Raw genomic sequence first — 12,425 nt, 5'->3', positions numbered from 1 at the left:
TAAGAAGTGAGATGTGTTTAGAGTTGAGGTGGGAGACAGGCAAGTGGAAGCTGAGTGGAGGAGTTGAAGCTGTTATGTACAAGGCAATAGAGAGCTATTGTAGGTTTCTGAGCAGGTACGGCACATAAATTCTCTGTTTTCTATGTCTTGGATCCTGTGGACACTTTCAACATATCCTTTCCTGCAACCACACAGAGAACCTCCTTGCACATCACTTACCAAATTTCTGCCTTAGGAAAGAGCCTGCAGGGAAGCTAGAGTACCAAGGAAGAAGTCTTTCAGGGAGATTGGGCCCAGAAAACAGAATTGACTCACCTGAGATGGGTCTAGAATTTGTCTGGGTGGAGATATTGAGAAAGGACAAAAAAAAAAAATCTGAGACAGAAGCAAGTATAAAGGCCTAGCAGTGGCACAGTGCTTGGAGGAGCTCAGGAAAAAGGAGGCAGCCAGGTGTGCTGGGTGGGACATGGGGAGGCTTCCTAGAGGGAAGAGAAGCTACCAGAAATGGGTAATAGTTCATGGAGCTACTGGATGGTCTCCAACTTGGGGAACAAGGCACATTGTTGAGATCAGGGAGTGCCCTTTATTGGGGAGAACTCTGAGGCCTGATCAACCAGAAGGGTTCAGCAGGTGGCAGAGCTCAGCACAAGGAGGGCGACATTTTTAAATGCCACCTCTGCTGAGGGGCAATATCACTGATTGTGAAGGAGATGTCCAGTCTTTTAGCTACAAATTGAGCATGATATGACCTAAGGCAGATCCCTGGGGCTGGTCACTACTACTTCCCATCAGGCTACCATTAATTGGTGCTCTTTGGGTGAGATTCTTCAAACAGCTGGGTTGTACCATGTCAAACACCATTTTCCACCACAGACATGGAGGTGGTTATGAAAGAGTTTATAAAAAGTCCAGACACTGCAGAGCATCCATGATAGCAGTCTAGTGACCTTGGCAGAAAAAAAGTGAGATTGTTTTCATTCCTCCTTCCAATCCTTCTTGCACCCCCCTTTCTATCTATCTAATGTAGGCTATATCTAAGGGAGAATAAGCCAAAAGAAATGAAGCAAGACCCATGCCCTCAAAAACTCTTACGGAAATGGAGGGGATATGGGAGCCAGCCTGTAAAAGAGTCACAGCTCAGTGTGGTTAGGGTCACTACAGCCCTGAAGACAGGCTTCAGATAGAAGGGAAGGAGGTCACTGACTCAGCCTGGCAGGTGAGACAGCTTCTGAGGAAAGGATACTTGATTTGGTCAACAAGGGATGTGAGCATGGCTGGCAGTGGGTAAAGGCACAGAAGTGGGGGGAGTGGGGCTTGAATGGAGGGCTCCCAGAGCTAGGTGTGCCTGCAGCATGGAGCACAGAGGCCCTCAGGGAGAGCGACAGTGCTGCTGGCAGGGCCTCTCATGCTAGGCTAAAGAGATGGGCCTTTATCCTCTAGGCAACAGGGAAATGTCAGGGCTTTGTAAGTAGAACAAGGACATGATCAGATCTGCACTTTTTGAAAGATCACTCAGGTGATATAAAGGGTGAATCAGAGGGAACAGACTAGGGGGAGAGGGAGGGGGAGGCATGCAGCTTCAATTGCCAGGTGAGAAATGAGTTTTGCATGACTTGCTCTTCGTGAGCCCCTGCTGGGCTTTTTTATTTTTATAGCCATTCAAAAAATGTACACTAGAATCCTCCTGGGGATAGAGCCGTAGCTTCCAAGGTCTGCTTTTTCCCTTTTCAGAAAACCTGGCCTCCCAGATCTCCTCCCAAGAACTTTTCCCCCTTTTCTGCTCCTAAGGCATCTTCAAGCACAGAATGCAGCATTCAGAGGAAAAAAATGCCCAAAGGATGGGTGTTCACATTGGGCCCGCAATTTCCTAGGAGAGGAGACAAACTGGATACCTCCCCAGCTCTCTATTTCAAAAGAAGACTATTGAGCCTCATAGAGAAATGAATGGAGAATGATATCACTATCCAAACTTCTCTTGTGGGGGCATTTTCTGAGAATGGAGGCTTCTATAAAAGCAGGATCAGAAATGAGTCAAACAATTCCTTGGTACAATAATTCCAGGTCAGAATTATCGGAGAGAAATAAAAATTGGTTACTGGGAGGAATATTCATTGCTCTGCTGAGAATCAATTTTGTACAGTGGTGAATTTTTCTTAGATAAATCCAAGAGGAAGCAATGCATCCATGTCTGGTTGAGAGATTGAACTGAAGTCAAAGCATGTATATCTTCCTCTAGCTCATGAAAACAAAAGAGACCTCCTCTGGGGTGGACATTGGGTTGATCTGCAATCTCCATTCCACAGATGAGCCATCTAAATCAAAAGGGTGTACCTGGCACCTATTATTGGCCCAGAGTGCATAGGTATTCGAGTTGTCCTGATCGGCCAAAGAATCTACAGTCTATGACAGAAGAGGTTTGTGTCTTTATTTTTGTATGTGAATAAGAAAAATGTAGCCTTCTTTGCTACTGTAAGCATCTTATGACCACAAAGGAAACCAGAATGAAGCTGAAATCTAGGAAGGCAGAATGGAGAAATAAAACACTTATGTCTTCATCTCAATGAAGATGGCTTCATTAAGCTGCTGGTATACATACTCGGGGCCTGCCCTACTCCTGATGTCTTCATTCTTTAAGTCCCTTTAAGTCAGGAGTTTTTGCTATGTGTAACCTAAAGCTTCTTTACCACTATACTCTCAAAGACTCCAAAAGTGAAATCTCATATTCTTTGGTATGATCCAAGGGAACTTATTGTTTGCATAAAACCTTAAGCCATACTTCTCCAATTTTTTATACTGATTTGTGTGTGTACTTGAACCCCTCCATAGAAGAACTGCTCAGAAGTCCATCCTCTGGAGGCGGGTATGTACTGGACCCGAGGAAGACAGGCAAGGTGGCACTCAAAGAAAGGGCAGGACATTCTCCGTCCTAGACCTGCCTTTGGATACCACTGCCCAGAAAGATTTCAGACCATAGGCAGATTCCCAGGTCTTACTGTCCGAGGGATAATTTCCTGATTTTCCTCTCAAAAGATTATCAACAAACCATGAATTCACTCTACCTGAGGGCCAAAAAGGAGGGCCTTGAACCCCAGGGGTGGCTGTCCTGTCCACAGGTAGCAATATATTCAGTCTCCCCCCCCATATGTTCACCCCTTCCCTGACCTCATTGCTTAAGGAAAGGAGCCATGTATGTGCAGGTAGCAACTGGAAGATGCACTGTGGTTGACTAGAGCCAAGATGAATCCCAAGGGCAGTGCCCCAGGGGGCCACCTGGTAGGCAGGCAAAATCTGAAAGCCACCATTCTCTTAGGCTGAAGGTCAGCTAGGATTGGTTCCTAAAAGTGGGCCCTGAAAGTAACACCTGCAGTTCAGCCTGCCCTAGCTCCACGGCGCGGTCCAGTTGGGACAGTGGATGTCATCGGAGCTGTTCTCCGCCCCTCCCCCTCCCCTGCCTTGGGCTCATGAAAGAGATTCTGATGCCCCGTGCTGGCTGCTTTGCTATCTAGCCTTGCCCGCAGAAAAGCCCTTCCCACTAAATGTTCTCTGTCTCATCCCTGTAACTCCCACTCTGTCTCCTCTTTGTCTCTCTCTCTCTGTGTCTTTGCTTCCCTCCCTTTCAGCCTCTGTGTAGCCAAGATCTTTTTCCTCAAATCTGAGTCACCCTGTGGGAAGCAGATGGACTCCTGGGAGAGGCCACCACAGGGTCTTTCCTCGCCCAGAGCTGAGGTTGCCCATCCCGCACTGCTCTTGCTTCTGGTGACTGGGCACTCACCAGTGCTTCTGCCTACAGGAGAAATGGGAGCCTCACTCTGTGACCTAGAGAGGGGCTCCCCCGGGACACAGAATATTCCCCAACCCTCTTACCTGGAGCCCAAAATTCTGCCACTAGTAGTCATGACTTTGGGGCACCCCTGCCCCCTATCACCATGTGTGAGCCTCACACTTTTCTTCTGAGACCCCATTTATCAGAGGAGAGGAGCCTTGGCGAGGTGTGCTCTGCCATATGCACAAGATTTTTTCATTTTCATGTTTTGCCTTAGAAGTTCACATGCATCTTTGTATTATAGTTCAAGTAATATATCATTTTATGCTTTTAATTTAAATATAAGACAAAAGTGCTCAAATAATCAATGTTTAGCCCACTCAGTTGTCAAAGTGAGTATCTCTATGTCACCAGCATCCAGGTAAAGAAAAGGAAGAAAAGGAATATTATCAGCACCTGAGAGACCCTTCCGTTCCCCTTCCAGTAAATAACCCACTAAAGATAACCTCCATCCTGCCAGTCTGCAATGTATGGCTTCCAGAACACATGTTTTAAATTCCTTTCTGCTAATTTTTTTCTTGAAGAAGCCCATGTTTGTTCTGTGATGTTGCCTAACCCCAGCACAGCACTGGACCCCACAGTCAGACCTTCTTTTGGCTCAGCCCTCCCAATGAGACAGGCTGGGTAAAAGAAATTGGGAGTGGTAGAGTGAGTCGCCCTAAGCCCTGTTCTAAGAGGTGGACTGAATCGTAGACTGGTGAGCTCTGTCCAAACAGTTTGGCCCACCACACTGGCCAGGAGCTGCCATGCTAGACAGAAAGTGTTAGATTCTGATAATGAGTAATGATGATCTCACAACGTTCTGGAGGGAGAGGGGCAGAGAACCCACATGTGCAGTTGGAATGTGACTGTTCTGCGCATGCCCAGGAGTAGCCTAACCCAGAACAAGCTGTGACGCTGCTCTCCTCTGCCCCACCTCGTGGATTTGCCATTTAAATATCTCCTCCTAACTCCCTTTGAGGAAACAGGCTGAGTTCTTCTTTCCAGCATGGGTTCCCGCTTGCATGAGTCTCTAATAAAGCTCTGCCTGGTTCAGTTACACCAAATTCTCTGGTGAGTTCTCCCCCTAGAGGGCAAAGGACTCACTCTTTTGGGCCACAGCCTGTAACACCAGCAACTTCATAGGATGAGACTGGCATTATTATTTCTACTCAGCAGCCAAGAAACTAAGGTTCAGAGAGATATGACTTGCCCAAGGCCCTCGAGCCTGAGTGGTGAGTCAGGGATTTGAGACTCTTGCCAGAACCCCTGTCAATGGAAACATCTCCAGGAGGCCATAGATTTGCCCACTGGAGCCCGTTGTCCCATCTGATGTAAGGATTCCTCTTGAGAGCCCCCAGAACATCATGTTAGGGAGGTACAGGAGCAGGGAGATGGCGTTTAAGCAATAGTGACTCCTAAAATGTGGCCATGGGCCTGCGGGCAGGCCTCTGGGCAGCCTGACTAAGATAGCAGGTGGGTCACTGGATACTCCTTCCAGAGAACCAGGCTCCTAAGAGGGGGTGATCTTAGTCCTCTGAGCCACATAGGACCTTTGGCCTCCCAAATCCATGTTCCTTCCCTAGTGGTAGAGGAGAACAGGATATGATCCTGATCCCTTAGTGTAAACTGGGTGACCTTGAACAGGTCTGTCCCCTCTCCTCTTTACAAAAAGAAATAGGGATTTCTCCCCAAAGACCCAGTGTCACCTGTGGCCCCCAGGGTAGCCAGCAGGAGGCGCTCTGCCAACACAGCCTGGGTTGCATTGAGAGAACAGGGCTCAGATTCTGGTCTAGGAGGGTAGAACCAGGCCAGTGCAGCCTCAGTGGCCTCTCTCACACCCCTAACTCTCTGAGAGGGCTCCAGCTGTCCACTCACTAGAGCCAGAGAAGGGGTCCCTGTGCAGATTCTGGGGATGTAGCAGACCTGCTTTGGGAGGATCAGGCCAAATTCCTCTAAATTCAGGAAACTGAAAAGGATGATCCTTTCGGCTCCTTTTCAAAGCAACAAGTGAACTTGGAGAGTGGGAGGTTGGGGGGGGGGGGCCTGGCCCCTGGCTGAGGAGTCTCCTTCCCACCAGGATGCATTAACAGAGTATAGTGTCAAAAATGGGGAAGGTGACAGGCTTGCTCTGCGCTCTCCTGACCAGGCCACCAGGGTTAGGCATTGACCTTCAGGAAGCAGGCCCCAGAGGGCAGAGAGGAGAGAGCTTGTTAGATGAGAAGCATCTGCAGCAGCAAAGCTTTTTACCTGCCAGAAGAGCAGCTTCGGGACCACGGATGGAACAGAGGTCAGAAGTGGGGGCTTTGGGATCAAGCACTGTAGATTTGGAATCTAATGCCTAAGTTACCACATGCCTGTGCCTCAGAATCTTACCTAGCTCACAACGGTATTAGAAAGATTAAATGAAGTGATGAGTGACAGGCAATTAATGCTAATATGTGTCATAGTAGTTCCTCAATTAATATTAGATACTGTGATTAATACTGTTTTTAGGTGAATAGTTGCCATGGGGAGAGGGAGACTCTGGCGGTGATCAAGTTCCCCAGTGGTTGTGAGCTCCCCAGCCTTGGAGATGTTCAAACAGAGATGGGGGGACCTTCTTCCCAACTCTAAGGGCCACTTTCAGTTCTTAGCCAAACTTTTGGAATCCCTGCCATAGCTTTTGCACCTGGTGAGGATGCCCCTCACAGTTTGCCAGTTTATCTGTTGGGACTTTATTCTAGCCCAGAGTAAAGGAAATGGGCAGATAGTTTGGTTCCAGCCAATGTCTGTAGAAGACGATGCCCGCACTCCATCCTGACTCATCTCTCCACTTAGAAAAGTCCTCAGAGTTCCTCTTTCTGAGCACAAGCGGCAGGATAGGAACAGGGATGAGGGCAGGAAGAGGTGGCTTAATAAAAAATCCCAATAAAGCTCTGCAGCCCCTGGTGGCCAAGGGCAGGTCCTGGGCACCTGCCTGCCTTAGACCCGCCCACTGGGGGGGCCCCAACTAATATTCCTAGAGCCTCTGCCTGCCCCTGGCTTCATTAACGATGCTGAAGGTGCTGAGAGGTCCAACAGGGCTCCCCAGTGCTGCCTGACAATATTGGCGCACCATCCACGCCAGCCCCACCCCAGCACAAGTACCCCCTCCTATTCCAGACCCTCTGCTGAAGAATGGACTTGATTCAATCAGCCATTTGCCTCTGGGACCATTCGGGTCAACTTATTATGGGCAGATGCCAGCTCCAGGGAGTCAGGCAGCCCTGGTGTGAAATTGGAGCAAAGATATATTAAGAGCAGCAGAGAGGTGCTGGCTTGGGGTTCTGTTTGCCTGGAGCAACCAGACCCTGGTTAGGCTCCAGCAAGGGAAGACCAGGCTGGGGCTGGACAGGTAAGGATAGGAACGGGGGCCGGTCCCTAGGGGGCGCTGTCCTGCAGGGCACAGTGGGCCTCCCTCTACTGTGAACTCGGGGTGGGATGAGCAGCGCAGACCTTGTTCTCACTACCCAACCCCTGATATAAAGCACGGCGCTTTAAGGAGTTTGGGTTGGGAAAAGCGAAGTCTGGCCAGTTAGAAGACAGCCAGACAAAGACCTGGTGCGGGACCGCCCGGAGTGCCTCAGCCCTCAGCTGCCTACAAAAGGAACGTTGCAGTTCAGCTTAAAAAACAAACCTGTGAAACAGAGCCAGCCTCTCCCCACTCCCCCCTCACTCCAGCATTAACAGGAGGGGCTGAAAACATTTGTTCAGAGAGCGAGGGGGGGGCAAACCCTAAGTGCTTCTGCTTCCCTTTTTTTGCCAAATCATGCAGAAGATGCTGGCAGCTGCAAAGATTCAATTATGCACAATGCGAAAAATCATTTACAAAAATAATGGCACTCGAAAAAAATGGCCTCTCCAGAAATGGCGTGGAACAATAAATCCGTTAATTAGCTAATTAATATTCAATTGGGGTCAGTGGGCTTAATAGAACCTTTCTTGGAGACCCAAGAAATTCTAAACTGCCGCGAGGCGCCTGCCCATTGCCATTATCTCCAGCGAGCAGGCCCTTATCGGGCTGCCAGCTGTCCCTGAACAATGCAGGCCCTTATCAGCTGGGGCAGCAGCCCTGGCCGCTCACTCGGGCTCCCCCCGCCCAGAGGAGCATGCAGCCTCTTGGTAATTGATATATGGTGCAGCTTTGTCTGAGGCTGTTTGCTCTGCTGGTATTTAAGGCAGCGCGGGCCCCCTGATTGATTGCCATTGGCCAAGTTTCTCCCGTCAATGACAGCCTGTCAATGAGGGACCAGCCAATGGCAGGGCTAACACTCTTGATGCCCCTGCCATCTGGGCCAGGCAGGAAGCCCAACACGTGGCAACGTGACCTGCTTGGGTTTGGCTTGAGTTTGTTGCCCTCCTCAAGTGGAGAGCCAGCCCTCATAGATGGGTGTTTGCATGGGGCCAGATCCCCTGCCCTGAAGCAAGGGCCAGATCCTTGCTTCTCTACGTGTGGCCCAGGGACTGGCAGCATCCATCAGCTGGGAGCTTGTTTGGAGCTCCCAGTCTTCAGTCTGTCCCCTCCAATCTCCTGAATCTTCAAATTCTTCAGTCTCTCCCCTCCAATCTCCTGAAACTGAGCCTCGGTGGGTGGGGCCAAGGAATCTATGTTTCTTCAAGTTCTCTGGGTGATTCTGATGCATACTTGAGTTTAAGAATCAATTGACACCATCAGAGTTTCTACCCTTGTCTGTGTATTAGAATCACCTGTGGGAAGGGGACACATGTAAAAGTTCCTGGGCCATGTAGTTTAGAGTCACTTTTCGCTCACCCATGAAGTGTGTGCCCTGAGTACCAGCGGTTACAGCAGACGGTGCCAACACGCACAGGGCAGGTTCACTGCCATTTCAGGCAGATGGATAAAGAAAGTCCTAGAGTCCTCAATGGGGTTTACTGGCCTTTCATGCTCTCAGGAAACCAGGTACACAAGCAGACCAGGCAGGGAGGCTGGGCAGTCAAGGCAGCAGGCACAGGGGACGGGAAGCTCAGGAGGCAACAGAGCCTCCAGCCCCCCATGAATCTATGTGTTCTTTCTCTGTCCTCTCACTGGCATTTTCTCTGGCATTCTCAGTCTCGTGTTGTCTGGTGGTCTCGCCCCAGAGTGGTCCTTCTTCTGTGCTGCCGCTACCGCCTTTAGCGCACGACTTGGCACAGGTGTGAGCATTCACACACGCGCACTCCCGTGCTCTGTGGGCCCAGGTATCCATACTCAAAGGTGCGTGTGCCCCATGCCCACGCCTCTTGACCCCAGGCATCCATGCAAGCAGCGGGAGGGCATGAAAAAGACTGATTTTTAACTTCATTTACTCTACACTAGGGTTGACCTGCCAAGAGCCAGGGACCCAGGTCATGGCCCATCAAGGACCTATCCAGTGCGGAATGGGCTGCACACAACGAACAGTGTTAGAGAAGCTCTGGATAGGATTTGGGCCCCAGAAACCCATTTGGGAGCCATTAGGTGTTCAGATACTTTCCTACAGAAGTGACATTCGCCTGGGAGGAGCGGTCCCCACGCTAGCACTTGGACACTGATGAGACCTACAGCAAAGCTGAGTCTCGGCATACCCCCTTAGCAGGGCTCATGGGATGAGGAAGGGGAGAGCAAGGAGTAGAGAAAGTCAGGGAAGGAGCGCTCTTCTCACGGCTCTCACACAGAGCTACTTTCTGGGAGGGCAACGTATCTGCATTCCCATCCTGCCCCATCTTCTCTCTTCATGCCGCTAGCCTGTTGTCTCAGTGCAGGTAGCAGACCTGCCCTCTCAGAGGCCACAGCAGTGCCTTCTCCCTGCCACCCCGACCCAGATCCTGCGTGTCCAGAGTCACAGGCACACAGGAGCAGCGTGGCCATGTCTCCTCATGGGAGTCACTGAGGTCGAAGGATGTAGAGGGATCTGAATTGAAGTCAGTCTAGGGCAAGTGGGAAGAGTCTGCCTGCACGGCTGTATCCTACCTCTCTCAGGGGCTGCCTGGGAGTTAAGCATTAGGAGCCAGGGTTCCACCAGGAGGGGGCAGGTAGCAAGCATCACCCAGCTCAGGCTCAATGCCCCCCCGATCCTAAGGAGCGGCGCGGGGTCTGCAGGTGGAGGAGCATGGCGATGGGGAGTCAGGTCCAGGGGCAAGGTGAGCTGGGCTTCAGCAGCGGGCAGGACTGCAGCTACAGGGTCTGTGGGCAGGCAAAGCTGGTCCAGATCAGGACAACTCGAAGCTTAGGAAAATGGCATCCTGGGGAGGGGAGCCAGTGGATCTTGAACCCCGTAACATGTTGGGATGAAATGATCAGCGCTGGGACCTCTTATAGAGACCAGATGTGATACTAAACAAGGCTAGAGTAATGCCTGCTGCGTCACACGAGACCACAGGTGTCGAACACCCAAGGCAAGTATCCGTAATCACCACTACGTTCAGTTAATTAGCTGCCGTTTTGATGTATTAATATATCCTAATAAAAAAAACAGCCTTCTGTTAAGAAAGTAAAGCACTGACTTGAGAACCCGGAGGTTAACCTGTCAAATGAGAAATTTACCTCTAAGGCTGCCCAGAGCATCAAAAACATTCCTTTCGTCGCCCGTATGCATGTCCAGTACGACTGCCCCTCGCGGCATCCCTTTATCCCTCACGGAGCAATTCAGCTCTTTTGGACAATTGGGGTCTGGCTCATCTCATCAGATCTTGCACAAACCCGTGCAAGAGCAAGACATCTCAGCCTCCCTTTCCCAGGTCAAATCTGTTCTGGTTCTGCTTCAGGAGGCTGAGCCTCCCTTGGAGAGTCGCCCACAGCCAGTTGTTGGTGGGAGAGAGAGATGGTGAGTGGGAGAGAGAGATGGTGAGAGGCAACAAGAGCGCCGAGACATGGCAATTGGGACGTTGAGAAACTGCAAAACGCAGAGACGGACTTGGGAGAGAGGCGTCCAGAGAGCTGGTGTGTTTGTGTGAGAGCGAGGGACGCGCTCATCGTTGTTGGTTACCTTACCTGTGACTCTCCTTTGGCTGCCCCCGAGACGTCCTGTGTCTGTGAGGATAGTGAAGCTACTCGCCAGACCAAGTGGGGGCTGGCCGGGGCCCTGCAGGTTTTCCTGGTTCCAAACCCCTCCTCTGGCGTCCTGTGAGCCCCGAGTAGTCCTGGAGAAAGGAAAGAAAGGTGCTTTCTCCCACCGCCCTTTTGCCACTTGTCCTAAGACACCAGACTACTGGGAGCCTCCTCCCACGCACCCTGACCCAGATGAGGAAACTGAGGTTGCCGCACATGGGAAGTCGCACATGGGAAGTCGGGAGCTGGGCCAGGATGACACAGCAGGATTCCCCCTCGCCTTTACCTGTCTGGCTGCTGTTCTCGCCTCTCACCTGGTTCCAGTGAGGGGAGGCGAGTCCAGACCCCCCCACCAGGCGAAAGAAAGTTCCTGTTCACCTGAAAAGCAGGCACAGGAGCAGGAGGCCCCGAGTGTGCCTGCAGAGCTTGGCGCTCCTTCAACTTCACGACTAATTGCAGAGAGGCAGTGGGCGGGCTCTTGGCAAGCGATTAGCTGTCCCACTGCATGAATAATTTGCATAGAAAATGCTTTATTTTGGCAATCTATTAAAGGGCCCACAGTGCTGTGGCTTATCTCCGTCTCGCAGCAAGGAGAAGGCTTGGCTATCTCGTTAAGTTCTGTTGATGCATAACAATTTGAAATGGGCACAAGCTAGTATGACATTTAAAGATGCCTTCACTTAATTATATTACACAAACATGGGGTTGTTTATCCTTGGGAATAAAGTCTTTTTGAAGTCAAAGTTGGCATGTGTATAAAGGAGGGCATTTAAACTGATTTTTTAAGAAGGAGCCTTCTCACTTCAAACTTGGGGGGGCTGCATTTCCCTGGGGCCTCGTAACACAGAAGGTTCTATGGCTGAGATGCAGACTTTGAGATTGGTTCTCTTGTTCTTCTTCTCTGGGGGTGGCCTAGGGTTTGGCACTTAATACAAAATTGTGGAAAGAAAAGCTTATTAGAGCAAGGAAAAGAGACTGGCTGTGTGACCTTGGGCCAACCCCTCCCCTTCTCTGAGCTTCCATTGCCTCTTGTGCAACATGTGGGGGTAGGGGGAGGCTTTCCTGCTCCGTGGCAATGGCTGGCAAACCACAGTGTGTTTTTGCTTTCTCTTTGCCTCTCATCTTGTTGACTCTGTAAATAAAAATATGGTCCCTTGGTTAAAAGCTAAAAGGAATCCAGGTCCCCATCATATGCTTTCTAAGGGCAGGAAACATGCTGGAGGGGGGAGGTGAGGACAAATAGGAAGGGGCTGCAGCTGCAGCAGACACTGGTTAGTTTTTGCTGTCAGGAGGTCCCAGGAGATGACAGAGCTAGCAGCTTCGCATCACTTCCTTGAACACTAAGAAGTGTGTCCTGGCTGGAGGGAGTGTAAGGGGAGCCCTAGAGGCACTGAAAAAAAATTCACAAAGCACTGAGAAGCCTGCTGCACCCACAAGGTGCTTGTGGAAAAGCTGCCAGCACCGGCTCTCTCTTCACCTCTGGTCACCATAACAAAAACTAGTGTTGCTGTCTCTGAACACGATTGGGGGGCTGAGTTCTGCAGAGCAGAACCCCGATGTCTCCAGTGGAGCGCC

The sequence above is a fragment of the Talpa europaea genome, assembly GCF_964194135.1.
Source record: "Talpa europaea genome assembly, chromosome: 1".
NCBI classification, from domain to species: Eukaryota; Metazoa; Chordata; class Mammalia; order Eulipotyphla; family Talpidae; genus Talpa; species Talpa europaea.
Note: the sequence above shows the minus strand (reverse complement) of the source record.